We start from the raw sequence: 14,043 nt of genomic DNA, 5'->3' as shown, positions 1-14,043 counted from the left end.
ATATTTTTTCCTGTTTATGACTGCTAGCCTTTTCCCTGTGGTGCTGAGCAGGAAAAAAATGTATGCCTGAACTTCTGCCCAAAATAGGACGGACAGTCTGAAGTGCTTGAACCATCTACCCAATGTCCTTATGATTGTCGGTGTAATGTTTCTGTCAGAGGGAAAATTATGTTTCATCTTCATCTAAAAAGAGTGGCAGACCAATAGTTTGATTGATTGGACACCGAGCCACGTTTGTGGTGTGGTACCCTGTCCAAACTCTAACCAAGTCTCAAAGTCTTAAAAGGCAGCCCCAACTGATTAAGAAAGAATCCTCACCTAAAAAGGTTAATTTTACTATATAGATTGAAAAATGTAACCTTCCAATAGAGGAATTACAATGGAAATCTGTGCACACTTTATGTAGGTTTTTGCCACATTGCAGCACTTTTCCTAGTATATATTCAGCCAGGTTTTCACTGGCAAAATCTGTCTGAAGAAAAACCCAGATTGCAGTTTTACTTCATAACTTACAATCCTGACTCAAGTGGATTTTCCCATTTTCTTGCAGATAAACCTGTAATGAGTATTATGGAAGAGAAACGTGACTTACTCCCTGAGGGGTGAATGACAAAAATATTGAATACAAATTTGTGTGTGACATGAATGTTTTGTCAAAAATATCACCAACATAAAATATCAAGTAACAATTTTTATTATTATATTATGTATAGAATATAGTTTTTACAAATGTATATAATATTGTTTGTTATGATTGTATTAAATATCATATTTCAATTTAGTATATATTTGTTGTTATATTCATTTTAGGTGTTGCTATTATTACTCTAATGGTTTAAACAGTTTTAAGTATTGTTTGTAATTTTTTATTTGTAAATAATTGTTTTACATTTAGTTAGTAATATATTATTTAGTAGCAAGTTGTTGGATTTGGACAGGAATGTGTGGGAAGTTATTTTAATTATAAACTATTGTTTTTTATCTTTACTTATTTTTTATGTTAAATCAAATGTTTAATTGGTGATTAAGTAAATGGGTTAATTGATTAGCATTGTACTTATTTTCATGTAGTTTGTGACTTTTATTGTATATTTTATGTTTTTATAGTTAGATTAGTAATTTTTAGGAGACTAGGGTAGGAAGTTATTTAAATGACATATAATTAGTTAATTTATTTTATTTGGATGTTTAATTTGTATTTATGTTAATTTTAACTGATTATATGTCATGTGTCTTTTTTGTTTCTCAATTAATTGACAGTTCAGTTATTAGTGTTTTTGATAATAAAATGTGTAAAACATGCTTTATGACTATGATTTTTTTAAATTTTACTTGTCTTATTTAATATTTTTTTTATGTTGATTTTTTTCTATTCTATTCTATTTTTTGAGGGTTGTGTTTATTTGGGGTAGTAGGGAGGGAAGTGCATGTTCCTATGTTTTTTCTTTGTTATATGATTGTTTTATTATTGTTCTTTTACATTTAATTGTATTTGTTTTTATAGTGCATATTTATTGTTTTGAAAATATTTTAATCATTTTATGTTGGTAGGCTTTTAAATATTTGTTTAAAAATGAAAAATGGTTAGGATTTACAAGGGGATATGTAACCCTAAGTACGTCCATGCAGTAGTAGTAGTACTTCAAATCTTTATTTGGTTAAAACATAACCATAAAAGATACACATGGATTAAAGAAACATATAAAACACTTCATAAGACCATATAAATATATAATACATTGTTAAAACACACAATAAATCATCTGACATCCGAGGCCCCCCATTTAAATGCATTACGCCTCGCCTAGACCTTGAATAAAAGAAGAACCAATATCCTGCAAACAATTGGAGATCCTAAGAGTAATTGTACCTTCCCCATGCCCCAATCGTAAACAGATGTAAACACCGCTTGTGGGCACAACAACCATGATTAATCCCAAGACTTTCGCAACTTGATTACAGAACTTAGAAAATTGGAGACACAATCAATCAATCAATCAGGGATTTGTAAAGCGCACTACTCACTCGTGAGGATCTCAAGGTGCTGAGGAGGGGAGGGGGGAAGAGGAGAGGAGGAAGAGAAGGTGGGGGTGGGTGCTGCTACTGCCCGAACAGCCAGGTCTTGAGAAGTTTCCTGAAGGTAAGGAGGTCTTTGGTCTGGCGCAGGTGGGTGGGCAGAGTGTTCCACGTTTTGGTGGCGAGGTGTGAGAATGATCTACCGCCAGTTGTAGTTCTGCAGACGTGTGGGACGGTTGCGAGGGTGAGGTCGGCAGAGCGGAGATGCCGGGTCAGGGTGTAGAAGGAGAGTCGTCTGTTGAGGTATTCTGGTTCGGTATTGTGCAGTGCTTTGTGAGCGTGGGTGAGGAGTTTGAAGGTGATTCTCTTGTTGACTGGGAGCCAGTGCAGGTTTTTCAGGTGGTCTGTGATGTGGCAGTGGTGGGGGATGTCCAGGATGAGGCGTGTAGAGGCGTTCTGGATGCATTGCAGCCTCTTCTGGAGTTTGGCCGTGGTTCCTGCGTAGAGGACATTGCCGTAGTCCAGTTTGCTGCTTATGAGGGCTTGGGTGACTGTTCTTCTGGTTTTGGTGGGTATCCATTTGTAGATCTTTCGGAGCATGGAGAGGGTGTTGAAGTAGGAGAAGGAGATGGCGTTGACTTGCTGGGTCATGGATAGTGAGGGGTCCAGGATGAATCTTAGGTTGCGTGTGTGGTCGGTGGGAGTCGGAGAAGTTCCAAGAGTGGCAGACCACCAGGAGTCATCCCATGCAGAGGGGGTGGAGCCGAAGATAAGGACTTCCGTCTTGCAGGTGTAGGTACCCCCAAGCATCATAAAATGTAACATAGATCTTCCAGTTGTGAATCTTAGTTCTTTAAGAAGAGGGATCATAAATTGTTTTCTTGGTAAGGAAAAACGGGGACAAGACAGGACAACTTCTTTTACATTGTTTAAAGTGAGACAGTCTCTAATAACCAAACAGTTCAAGTAAGGCTTACTTTTATAACATTCAGAGATCCACGGTAAAAGAGGTCGTAATGCAACAAGTGTCTGAAATATATTTAGTGCCCAGTTTTTCATGAACAGCAAAGGTGGGAGTACTCTGCGGGACCCCCAGCAGGCGCCTTGCAAACCTATTCTCCTCTATCTGAATCAATTGTCAGTCCTTATACCTCCAAATATTGATGCCGTAAGTTGAAGGTAATGCACATTTAGCTCTATAAATTTCAAGAAGAAGCTGAATTGGCTTCCCATCAGCCCTAAAACCAAAGTCTAGGACCGCTCCCCATACACAAGCTAATAATGATCTTTTAGATGTCAGAAGGTGTGACCAAGTGTTCTTATTATCAATCGAAATACCCATGTAATAAAAAATGGGTGCCTGGTCAATTCTACATGTATTACAATAAAAGGCCTTATGCTTGAATGGCTTACAGCTAGCGAGTGTTAGACCTGGCCCTTTTTGCAGGGTTATCGTCAAACTTTTTACCTTCTTCCACGTATTTGTTTTCTGACTTGTTTTGGTTAACTGTAGGACTCTGTGCACTTTACCACTGCTTGACAGTGTTAAAGAGCATATGCTCTCTGTCTAAAATGTATTGGTGATTAGTTTATCTATAATTGGCATATTTGATTTACTAGTAAGTCCCTAGCGTAGTGCAACAGGTATGCCCAGGGCGTGTAAATCAAATGCTACTTGTGGGCCTGCAGTACTGATTGTGCCACCCATATGAGTAGCCCTGTAAACATGTCTCAGGCCTGCTATTGCAGAGCCTGTGTGGGCAGTTTTACCTTGCCCTGTGAATCTGGCAAGTGCACCCACCTGCCAAGCCCAAACGTTCCCTTTTACTACATGTGAGTCACCTCCAAAGTAGGCCCAAGGCAGCCCCCTGGGCAGGGTGCAGTGCATTTAAAAGGTAGGACATGTACTGGTATGTTTTACTTGTCCTCATAGCGAAATACTGCTAAATTTGGTTTTCACTACTGCAAGACTTATCTCTCCCATAGGGTAACATGGGGATTGCCTTGAAGTATCTTTTAAGAGCAGCTAGAGATATGGAGTTTGGTGTCTCTGAACTCATAATTTAAAAATACATATTTTGTTGAAGACGGTTTTTGAATTGTAAGTTTAAAATTGACACTTTTAGATAGTGGGCCTTTTCTTGGTTAACCACTCTGAGCCTCTGCCTGTCTGCTGAATACATGTCTGGGTCAGGATGACAGTTGGACTGTTTGTGTATTCACTCTAGACAGTCACACAAAGGGAGCTGAGGTGTGCCTTGCATATCCTGATGTCCATCACCAGGCTGATGGGTCTTCCTGAGCTAGAGTGGTGGGAAGAGCTAACACTTGCACCTGCTTAAGGCTGTGCCTGTCCTCACACAAAGCAGTCTCCAGCTACCTGGAATGTGTCTGGGGCCAGGGCAGGCAAAGGAAGGGTCTTGTGTACTACAAAGACTTATCTTTGCCTACGTCAAAGACAGAAATAAGTACTGGACCTCAGACACCACAGAGTTAGAACACTTCTGGACTGAGGACATTCTGCCAGGAAGAAGAGCTGGATGCTGTAGGAGGGACTGTCACTCTGCCTGTTGATTTGGTGTACTGGCCTACTGCTTGCTGCTTCTGTCCTGGGTGTGAAAGGACTGGACTTTGCTTACTACATCCTGCTTTCCAAGGTACTCCAAGGGCTTGAACTGAGCTTGCCTCCTGTTAGGATGTCTTAAGGCTATCAAAGACTTCACCAGCCAGCGTCTGGGCTCTCTTGCTGAGAGTCCTGACTTGCTAAGTGGTGCCAAATCCAGTTCCTGGGCCCTTGGAAGTGAGCTCTGGTGCAACTAAGAAGAAACTAAGCACATCGACTCCAGAGCGACTTCGGAACTGGCGCCACTCTCTGACTCCGCACCACCACCTGCACTGGAGATGTGGTCCTCGATAAGTGCAACGTCCGCGACCTGCAACACTGGCCCGACACTGCGCGGCTCCTCCAAAGTCCTGCCACACCATGAATCCGGTGTGCCGTTTTACTGACGTCCGTGACACCCAACTCCGTCTCTGCAACACCACAAAGTTGAAGCCTCGCATCTTGACCGGCTGGATTCGTTGACCCAGCCTTGTCTTAAGGAACCAACGCCTCCCGACTGAAGACGTATCACCTCCCCTGCAACTATAAGGAACCAACGCCTCACCTCCCCTGCCTAGAAGCAAGGAACGATGCCTCACCTCCCCAGTAGCAGTAAGGAACTGACGCCGCACTGGCTCCAGCGAGGCCTCATCTCCCTGACGCCATGCAACATCTTTGTTTGCTCATCATTTTCCAAGGTACTGTGCCTGAGGTCCTTTGAACTCTGTGACTGGCCCGCACTCCCTCGTGAGTGGCGTCGGACTGTTGGGAACGACTCCGTCAAGGCGCTGTGATAGCCCCAGTTGGAGATATTGTGTTTCTAAGAGCTTTACTAAGATTTAATCTTTGAAAATTCATATCTTTACTTGTCTATGTTGGTGTTTTGTCATTTTGGACTTTTTTAACTCAGATAAACATTAGCTCTTTTTCTAAACTGGTGTGGAGTACAGTGTTACTGTGTGTGTGTGTGTACAAATATTTTACACATTGCCTCTGAGATAAGCCTGACTTCTTGTGCCAAGCTACCAAAAGGGTGAGCAGGTGTTTTCTTAGCTGTGTGGCTCCCTTACCCTGGCTAGAGTGACAGTCCCTGGGTGGACACGGTGCAAATCACTGCCAACTAGAGACCCCATTTCTAACATTGGTGATCAGCAGTGGGATAGGACTTGAATTTGTACTTAACATACAGGGATTGGTGTACAGTACTTCCATATCACAGACCATTACACCCCAACATAATAATTTGATTTCTTTCTGTTTTTGCAACTTGAGTTCTGGCCACCATCATGTCTCAGTATGGTGAGCCTTCAGTGGAAGTTGCAGATTTGGTGTTTTAGCAGGAGAAGTTGGAAACCTATACAGAGCCTCAGCTCAAAAACTTCTACAGGAATTTCAATTTTTTTTTAGAGGCCTCACTAAAAATGAGGAGCTGAAAAAGGTGCTGAGGGCCTGGTTGGCAGCCAGGAAGGCTGGTGAGCACACAGAGGATGGGAATGATGTTGTGAAGGAGGCGGAACAAAGTCTGCACCTGGGATGGCTGGAGTAACCAGCATCACCTGTGGCCCCTCCAGAGCTGGCATCAGTGTTTCCTCTCAATCACAACCCGGGGACAATGCATTGCAAAGTCAGCAATGTGGTTCCGTCGTTCGAGCAGCGGAGGTGATGTGTCAGTGTCGAGTGGAAATGCACCGCTTCCAATCTGCGCAACGTTGTTCTTGGGTTGGAGCACAGATACTCACTTCCAAGGGCCCAGAACCGGATTGGCACCACTTGGCAGAGCAGGGCTCACAGCAGACAGAGCCCCAGTGCTGGTGGCAGGTTGCAGTCAGTCTTTGATGTCCCTCAGACTGCAGAAGAACAGGGGGAAAGCCAGCAAGCCCTTGGAGTCACTCTGGGTTCAGGTGAGATGGGTCCAGTCCTTGTTCTCAGCACGGCAGAGATCAGCAGGCAGCAGGACAGCTCATCAAAGCAGAGAGCAGTCCTTATGGGACAGCAGTCCAGCAGAGTGGCAATCCTTGTAGCACAGCAGTCCTTCACAGGCCCAGTAGTGTACTGATTTGGTAGGGTCAGAGGCCCAGTCCTTATACCCAGTTGTGCCTTTGAAGTGGATGACTTCAAAGAAGGGTCCTTGAAGTGCACTGAGGTCCTTTCTTCTCAGTCTTGGCTCCCGACTATCAGTAGGGGCTAATCAGCCCTTTGTGTGGGGACGAGCACTACTTACTCAGGTGTGTCAGCTCCCCCTCTCTCTTCTTGCCCAGGAAGAGCTATCAGAATGCAGGTGAATGCAGATGAGTTCCCTGTCACCGCCAGCCTTCCTGTGTTTGTGTCTGTCTAGAGGGAATGCACAAAGTGTAGCTGCCACCTACCTCAGACGTGTATTGCAGACAGACTGCAAGGCACACAGAGCAGTAGGAGCAGAGAAATGTCCTCTTTCTGAAAGTGGCATTTCTAAAATAGTAATGTTAAATCCAACTTTAGCATTAAAGAGAATGTATCATTACCATTCAAAAGATATGAAATATGATGCAGCTACTCCTTTCTCATCAGGAAATATAACTTAAAAGTGTATAAAGGAATTCACAATGCTAGCCTATGAGTGGAGTGGGCCTCACAGTAGTGAAAAACAACTTTGGGAGTTTTTCACTACCAGGACATGTAAAATATAAAATTACATGTTCTACTTTTTACTTCCACGGCAACCTGCCCTTAGGGCTACCTAGGGCCTACAGTAGGAGTGACTTACATTTAATAAAAGGGGAATTCAAGGCTTAGCAAGTGGTTTTAAATGCCAAGTCAAAGTGGCAGTAAACTGCACACACAGGCCCTTTAATGGCAGGCCTGAGACAGGTTTGACGGGCTACTTGTATGGGTGGTACAATCAGTGATGCAGGCCCACTAGTAGCAATTGGGTATATGCCCAGGGTATGTGGTATACCAATTTGTATGGGACTTACATGTAACCTAAATATGCCAAACAGGTGTAAACCAATGTTTTCATGTTTAGAGAACAGACCACATGCACTTTAGCACTGGTTGACAATAGTAAAGTGCTCAGAGTCCTTAAGCCAACAAAAACAATTTTAGAAAAACAGGAGGAGGAAAGCAAAAAGTTTGGGGTAACTCTTCAGAGAGGGCCATTTTCCAACAACACACAAAATGTTTTTCACTGCCACTTCCAAGGCTTTCAAAGGCTCCTCATCCTGTATGTGGTATCTTTGTGTGCATGCCCTACAGTAAAGCCACACCAGTTGCAGTGGTGTAATGAAACTGGAGGTGGCCCTCTGCAAAGAACATGGTGGTGCCCCCCTCCTGACTCACTTAGGTGAGGTGCTCCAAGGCCAGGATGCTGCACTGAGGGGGACTCCTGGAGCTCAAGGCCCTCCCCCCCTTACCACGGGGGCCTTTGTTACGCCACTGACCTGTTGGCTTTACCAGTCCTCATTTCCTTTTCTCCCTTTTCTTCTCAACCTTTGCTGTCCAGCCTGTCTCACTCACTGTTTCCCTTCTATTCCTCTTCACATTTTCCCCTCTCACCTCTATTGTTCCCACCTATATTCTTCTTGTCTCCTTTCTGTCTTTTCCCCAAATAACTCTTCCAACCCCTCTAACCTCTTGTCTCCTCCTCCATTGTCTCTGCAACAACCCCCTTTAAGTCTGTCTCTGTTTTATGTGCTCACATCTTAGGGATTCACTTGTCTGAGATTTCTCTGAACACTTTAGCTAGACATATCCCTTTCAGGTCAGAGGAATAATGTGCCCTACAGAGACCGGAGTTCTGCTCGAGTCTGGATCAGTCTTGCACCGCTGGGTCCTTCAGGGTGTTCGGCTCTGTAGAAGATTTAGGTGCTTAGCTTGGACCTGTTGTGTCAGCCGAGTTCCCTCTTCGTAACGATCTCTTTTTGGCTAGCCATGTTTGGGTGTTGCTGATGTAACATTTCTGTTTAAATCTTGATTGAACCAAATCCTCTGTGCCTTTGCAGACACCTTGTGTCTGTCAGGGATAAGTATCCATGTGTAGATACGATATGACTTCAACATCAAGAGAAGTTAGAAACCTAGGAGTAACCGTAAACTCAGACCTGTCATTGATACAGCACATGAACAACCTCACAAAGAGTGTCTTCTACACAATGGAAACAATGTTGGATCTTCCTATGCTGTGCATAGCAACATAAATTGCAAACCATCCTCACCCTCATAATATCCAAAGTTTACTATGTCAACAGCTTATAACTTGGAGCGCCAGCATTCATTATATGCAAAATACAACTCAATCAAAATGCTGCTGCAAGGCTTCTTCTCCCCTTTCACCCAAGAAAATACGTCTCCAGTCCTGCAATTACTCTTGACTACTTGTCACTAGAAGGGCAATGTTGAAGGCACTCTACCTTGTCCACAGAGGCTTCCAAGGAAAAGGACTGCTATACCTACAAATTAAATTCAGGCAATACAAACCAACCAGAACACTGCGCTCCAGGCTTGCACCATTTTACCATAGGATTTTCGGAGTTGGCACTGCTTTCCCAGTACAAACCTCCAAACTCTGGAACTCACTACCAGACAAAATTAGAAGCACACAGTAGCATATACACTTTCAAAGACAGTTGAATACTTTGTTATTTCATATATAAGTGCACCACTTGCATCCCGGCAACAAAACCCAGAAAACAGCCACACCTTCAAGCACTATCCCTGGCTTACAACCCAAAATCACAAACAACTCAATCAAGCAAACTGCTTTCGTTATGCAGGTAAGCAAAAATAAGGGGGCTGACCAATGGTCACTGTGGTATTATATAGTTATGTTCTTTCATATATAACAGTTATGGCCCACAATACCAAACAGAAAGCTGTACTCTAGGCGCACACCACTTCTCATCATAGCATCTCACCATAAACAATCCGTAGGAGGTACTGCTTTCTCAGTAAATACCGCCAAGCCCTGAAACTCACTAGTAGAAGCACCCAGGAGCTTATTCACTTCTGAAGACAGTTGAACACTTTGCTATTTCATAGAAAACTGCACCACCTGCATCCCAGCAACACCCAGAAAACAGCTGCACCCTGAAGTGCAATCCTTATCATTCGCCATGGCACCATACAGTTATGTACTGTCATATATAACAGTTATGGCCCACGATAATACTAGAACCATAATGTGCAGCAGTCAGCGACAAATTGTAACTTATATCTCTTAAATTTACATAAGACATATCTGCAATGAAAGTTGTCTATCACCAGCACTGTACAGCCAAAACACAAAACATCACCAAATTAACTGGCAAGGAATAACTGATGAGATCTGTCACATATTACTGGACAATTTGGAGGACTTTTATATAGTCCTTTCACTGCGGGTCCCAAATATGTATACATGACTTCTCTTAAAGACACTCAGATGTGGGATGATAATAAAAATTCCCATCCCAACAGATCTCTCCACTTCTCTCTTCCATCAACCATCCCAGCTCAGGACTACAATTATACACAAATTCTCAGATTAGACAACCCAGTACAATAGCCAAGCTAAGCAGACTATGCCATATGAAGTACCATAAAGAGGCACGCAGAGCTGTTCAGAGCTACCAGCATGCTGAAAAACATAGAACGGTATGTCTGTCTCTTACACATCATCATCCAACACACTGCTATGCACTGTGTCCCACAACATGATAATCGCACCTCTGTGATCATCAGACATGATAAGGAAACACTTCACACATAGGATCAAAACTAAAACAACATTCTTCCAACCATACACCTTACATGTATAGTGTGCTACTCATGTAGGCAAGCGCTTGAGGGCCCCATATGGGCTTGTAAGCACTATATAAGTGCTGCAGTACAATAATACAATACAATACAATGTATATGTTAGTTAATTTTTACTTTTATGCTTTTCTAAAAACTTTAATAAATTTGAACAATTTGTTTTACTATTGTTCTTATTTGTTTTGAGTACATAAATACACTTATATATATAGATATTTTATTTCCATTACTTGTTAAAACTATTTTTTAATTATAGTATTACTTTTGATGTTAATATTTTAACAAAATTACTTACATATATAATAAATGTTCAATATTCGTACCTTTTTTGATGATATTCTGTTCCATGACATATTTGACACAATATTTTGGTAGTTTACATACAAAATATGTGAAGTATGTAAACTCTATATTTTTGTAGACAGTGTGTTTGACACAATATTCTGGTGTCACAGTATTTTTGTTCATGACATTACAACACCCTGAAGGAAATCAAATGGCCTGTTAAGTTGTGATCCCAAGGCAAACAGTTTATAATTAACAGGTTCGATAAAGGGAGCACCCTTTGTTAAATTTCGATAGGTCCAACCTACTGGAATTTAACAAAGAGGAAAAGGTCCAGCATTTTCTGGGACATATGGATTTTGGTGCAGTAAGAACTAAAATAACACAATTTCCCCAAAAACTCGGATTATGCGATAAAAGGAAAGGGCAGGAATGGGCGGTATCTACGTGATAACTGCACTTTCTTATCCCTTCCAACTGCACTGGTGCTGTTTTGGCTGCCTAGCGCCAATGGAGGTGTTCTTGCATCATGATGAACCGGTGTCTGCATTGTCAGCAGGATTGTTTTTCTGCAGGAAGGGGCACCTTCCTGCACAAAAACAATCCCAGGAGGCTTTTTCCTCTTTCTATGTGTGCTGCAGAATACAGCACACATAGAAAGAGGGAAAAACAAGGAGAAATTAAGATATTTCTCCTTGTTGCGCCCTCCCCTGGGGAGGTGTAAGGTTTTGAGGCGTCCCCAGGTTTACAGGCTCTTGTAAATCTGGGGATGCGTTAAAATCCATGGGCGATTTGCGCTGCCTTGCCTTCTATGTCTATGAAGCCATTCAAAGCCATGCAAAGTGGCTTTGCGCGGTGTCATAGATATGGCTGAGAGGTTTGCGCCACCAAAAGTGACACAATGGAGGTGCAAGCCTCTCATAAATATGCCCCTTAGTGGCAGATTTCTATTGGATGGAATAATTATCTTATCTGACAGGCCCTACTTGGAATCAGACCCCTGCTTTGGCATCTTACAAGGGATATGAAGCACTAAATTAGTGCAACTGGAATATAATTCAACACAATGAAATAAACTGAATCACTCAAGCACCATGTCTCTGTGGTCCCCGCGTTCCTCTTCAATAGCACTGTACGTTAAACATACCACCCTGAAAATACAGCACATCCATTGTCCCACCAAAAATTATATTTCTGAATAGGCAGATGAGTTGGAAAAGAGGCTGAATGACAGGGTGATGGCTGAAGCTCAGTGTTACAACAAAACTGTGACGGATCAAAAGTGAAAATCATTCTGCCGCCCCCATTATGAAAAAACACTTGATTGATGTTCGGTAAGTAACGGCCATACACAAAAACGTGCTTGCTAAAATCCTCCGGATCCACACACAAGCTGGTTTGAGCCAACAGTTTTAAGCACCACGACAATCAGCAACAGCCAATTCAACGCCTTCAATCACTTCTGACTCACACAATGGTCACTATCCAGTCTTCATTTTGATCTGTACAAACTCACTCGCAGGTTCATCACTTGCTTTATGAATCATTAACTTAACACTTCTCTTTAACACAATCTTATAGCAAAGCCCTCCCAACATATGCTATGCATCATGTAATATCTTGGTGCTACATTTTCTTTAATTTGTACTTTAGCCCCAGATCATTACTCCTTCTGCAACCTCGCATGATGTGCCAAACACAAATGTGCACTCCTTTCTTTGGTACATAATCCTTTCCCTGCACACAGTTCAAATTATATCCTATTCTTAAATATCTTTGCATTGACACTGCACTACATTCATAAGGCTAGAAAGCTGAAAGCTCCAAGTCTTTCACATTCTGTTCTCACTTAACGTTTTGTTAATATATCTTTATTGGTTCTGCAGGCAACACAACACATATGCCATTTTGTAAGCTTGTGCTGTAGGATTTGGGACTCATTTGTTAAGTATCACATTATATCTGTGCCAGTCGGAGATTTCCAAGCACTCCTGTGCTAACAGATCTCAAATACTCCTGAGCCCCTAAAGGCAGAATAACTCTTATTTGACATGAAGTCTGTTGCACCATAAGTCAGCATCCAGTGAAGAACCACGAACCGTTCTCACTCATCTTGGTCATCACTACATGATACCTCTGAATTTTTCACTGCCACAACCTCCTCACCACTAAAGACTTCGCATTTCAGATCATCCATATACATTTTATTTTTACTTGCATGTTGTTCTAATACCCCAGTGGCAGCACTCTTTCTCTGATAATTCACACTATTCCTCAGCGCACCATTACATTTGAGGCAAAAAAGTCCTTTCTTTCTAAACCGATGACAACCACTTTTGAGAGTTAGGTATCCCTTGTTATTCCCATGTTACTAAAAAACAAATATGCGTTGACTTGCGTTGTTTTTTATAAAGGCAGTCCCAAGCTAAATTCCTTCCCTCTTTCAGATTTTGCAGGCTGCAGGATAAAACATTTTAAGCCACTATTATGAATGACAGATCCAGCTCTGTAATACAGGGTGACTATTGTGGATATTTACTGGAACCCTCATTTCCATAGACTGAGAACTATGGACTTATTCAATGGCTGCAAAGTGGACCCAATCTCCCCCAAGTCCATGTATGCCACCTTCCCCAAACCGATGCTATTTAGGCAGTAGCACTTTGTATGTAAAGTCTAAAAGCAGAATGGCAAAATCGAAAGTACAAACAACAGAATGCAAAGCACTGTTTGCTAAAAGTCAGTCTAGCTACAGCTAAGCATGTCAGAGGCTTACTGTAGAGTGATACTAGCAGAAATATTACCAAAGAGTTGTGTACCTATTCACACTGGTGGAAGTGTAGTTGGCACTACAATTTTCCAGCATGGTTTGTGCTGTTGGCTGAGGAAACAATAATAAAATGTATCTTTGTGGCAATTGGAGAGTTGACAGCTTTCACTGGAAAGTTGTGTGGAAGAACTCTGAATGGCTGACGCAGTGTGTTTTTTAAGAATTCTCAAGCAGGCCTCGTATATGGCAAAAAGTAAGGAGCATGCTATTGCTAAATTAGCCAAAGTAAACTGGGTATTTCTTAACATCAAGTGGCAACATTTTTAAACATTTGTTATGCATGGCTTCCGTTGAGCGTCACTATCACGAACACCAGATTTTAAATCTGGGGATTCACTGCTATGACATAGTAACAGGGGGAACCAAAGTTGTTTCCAATTGTAGTTCTGATGTGAACGAATTCCAGGCTGCTCTGACAGGGACAGCAGCCGTGTTTTGAACACAAGCAACTGGAAATCAACTCAATATTACATTTTCAAGTTTAATTTTTACTCAAATGCATAGTTTGGGTAATTTTTTGAGTGTGAATTACATTTAG

Source organism: Pleurodeles waltl, chromosome 8, assembly GCF_031143425.1.
Source record: "Pleurodeles waltl isolate 20211129_DDA chromosome 8, aPleWal1.hap1.20221129, whole genome shotgun sequence".
NCBI classification, from domain to species: domain Eukaryota; kingdom Metazoa; phylum Chordata; class Amphibia; order Caudata; family Salamandridae; genus Pleurodeles; species Pleurodeles waltl.
Note: the sequence above shows the minus strand (reverse complement) of the source record.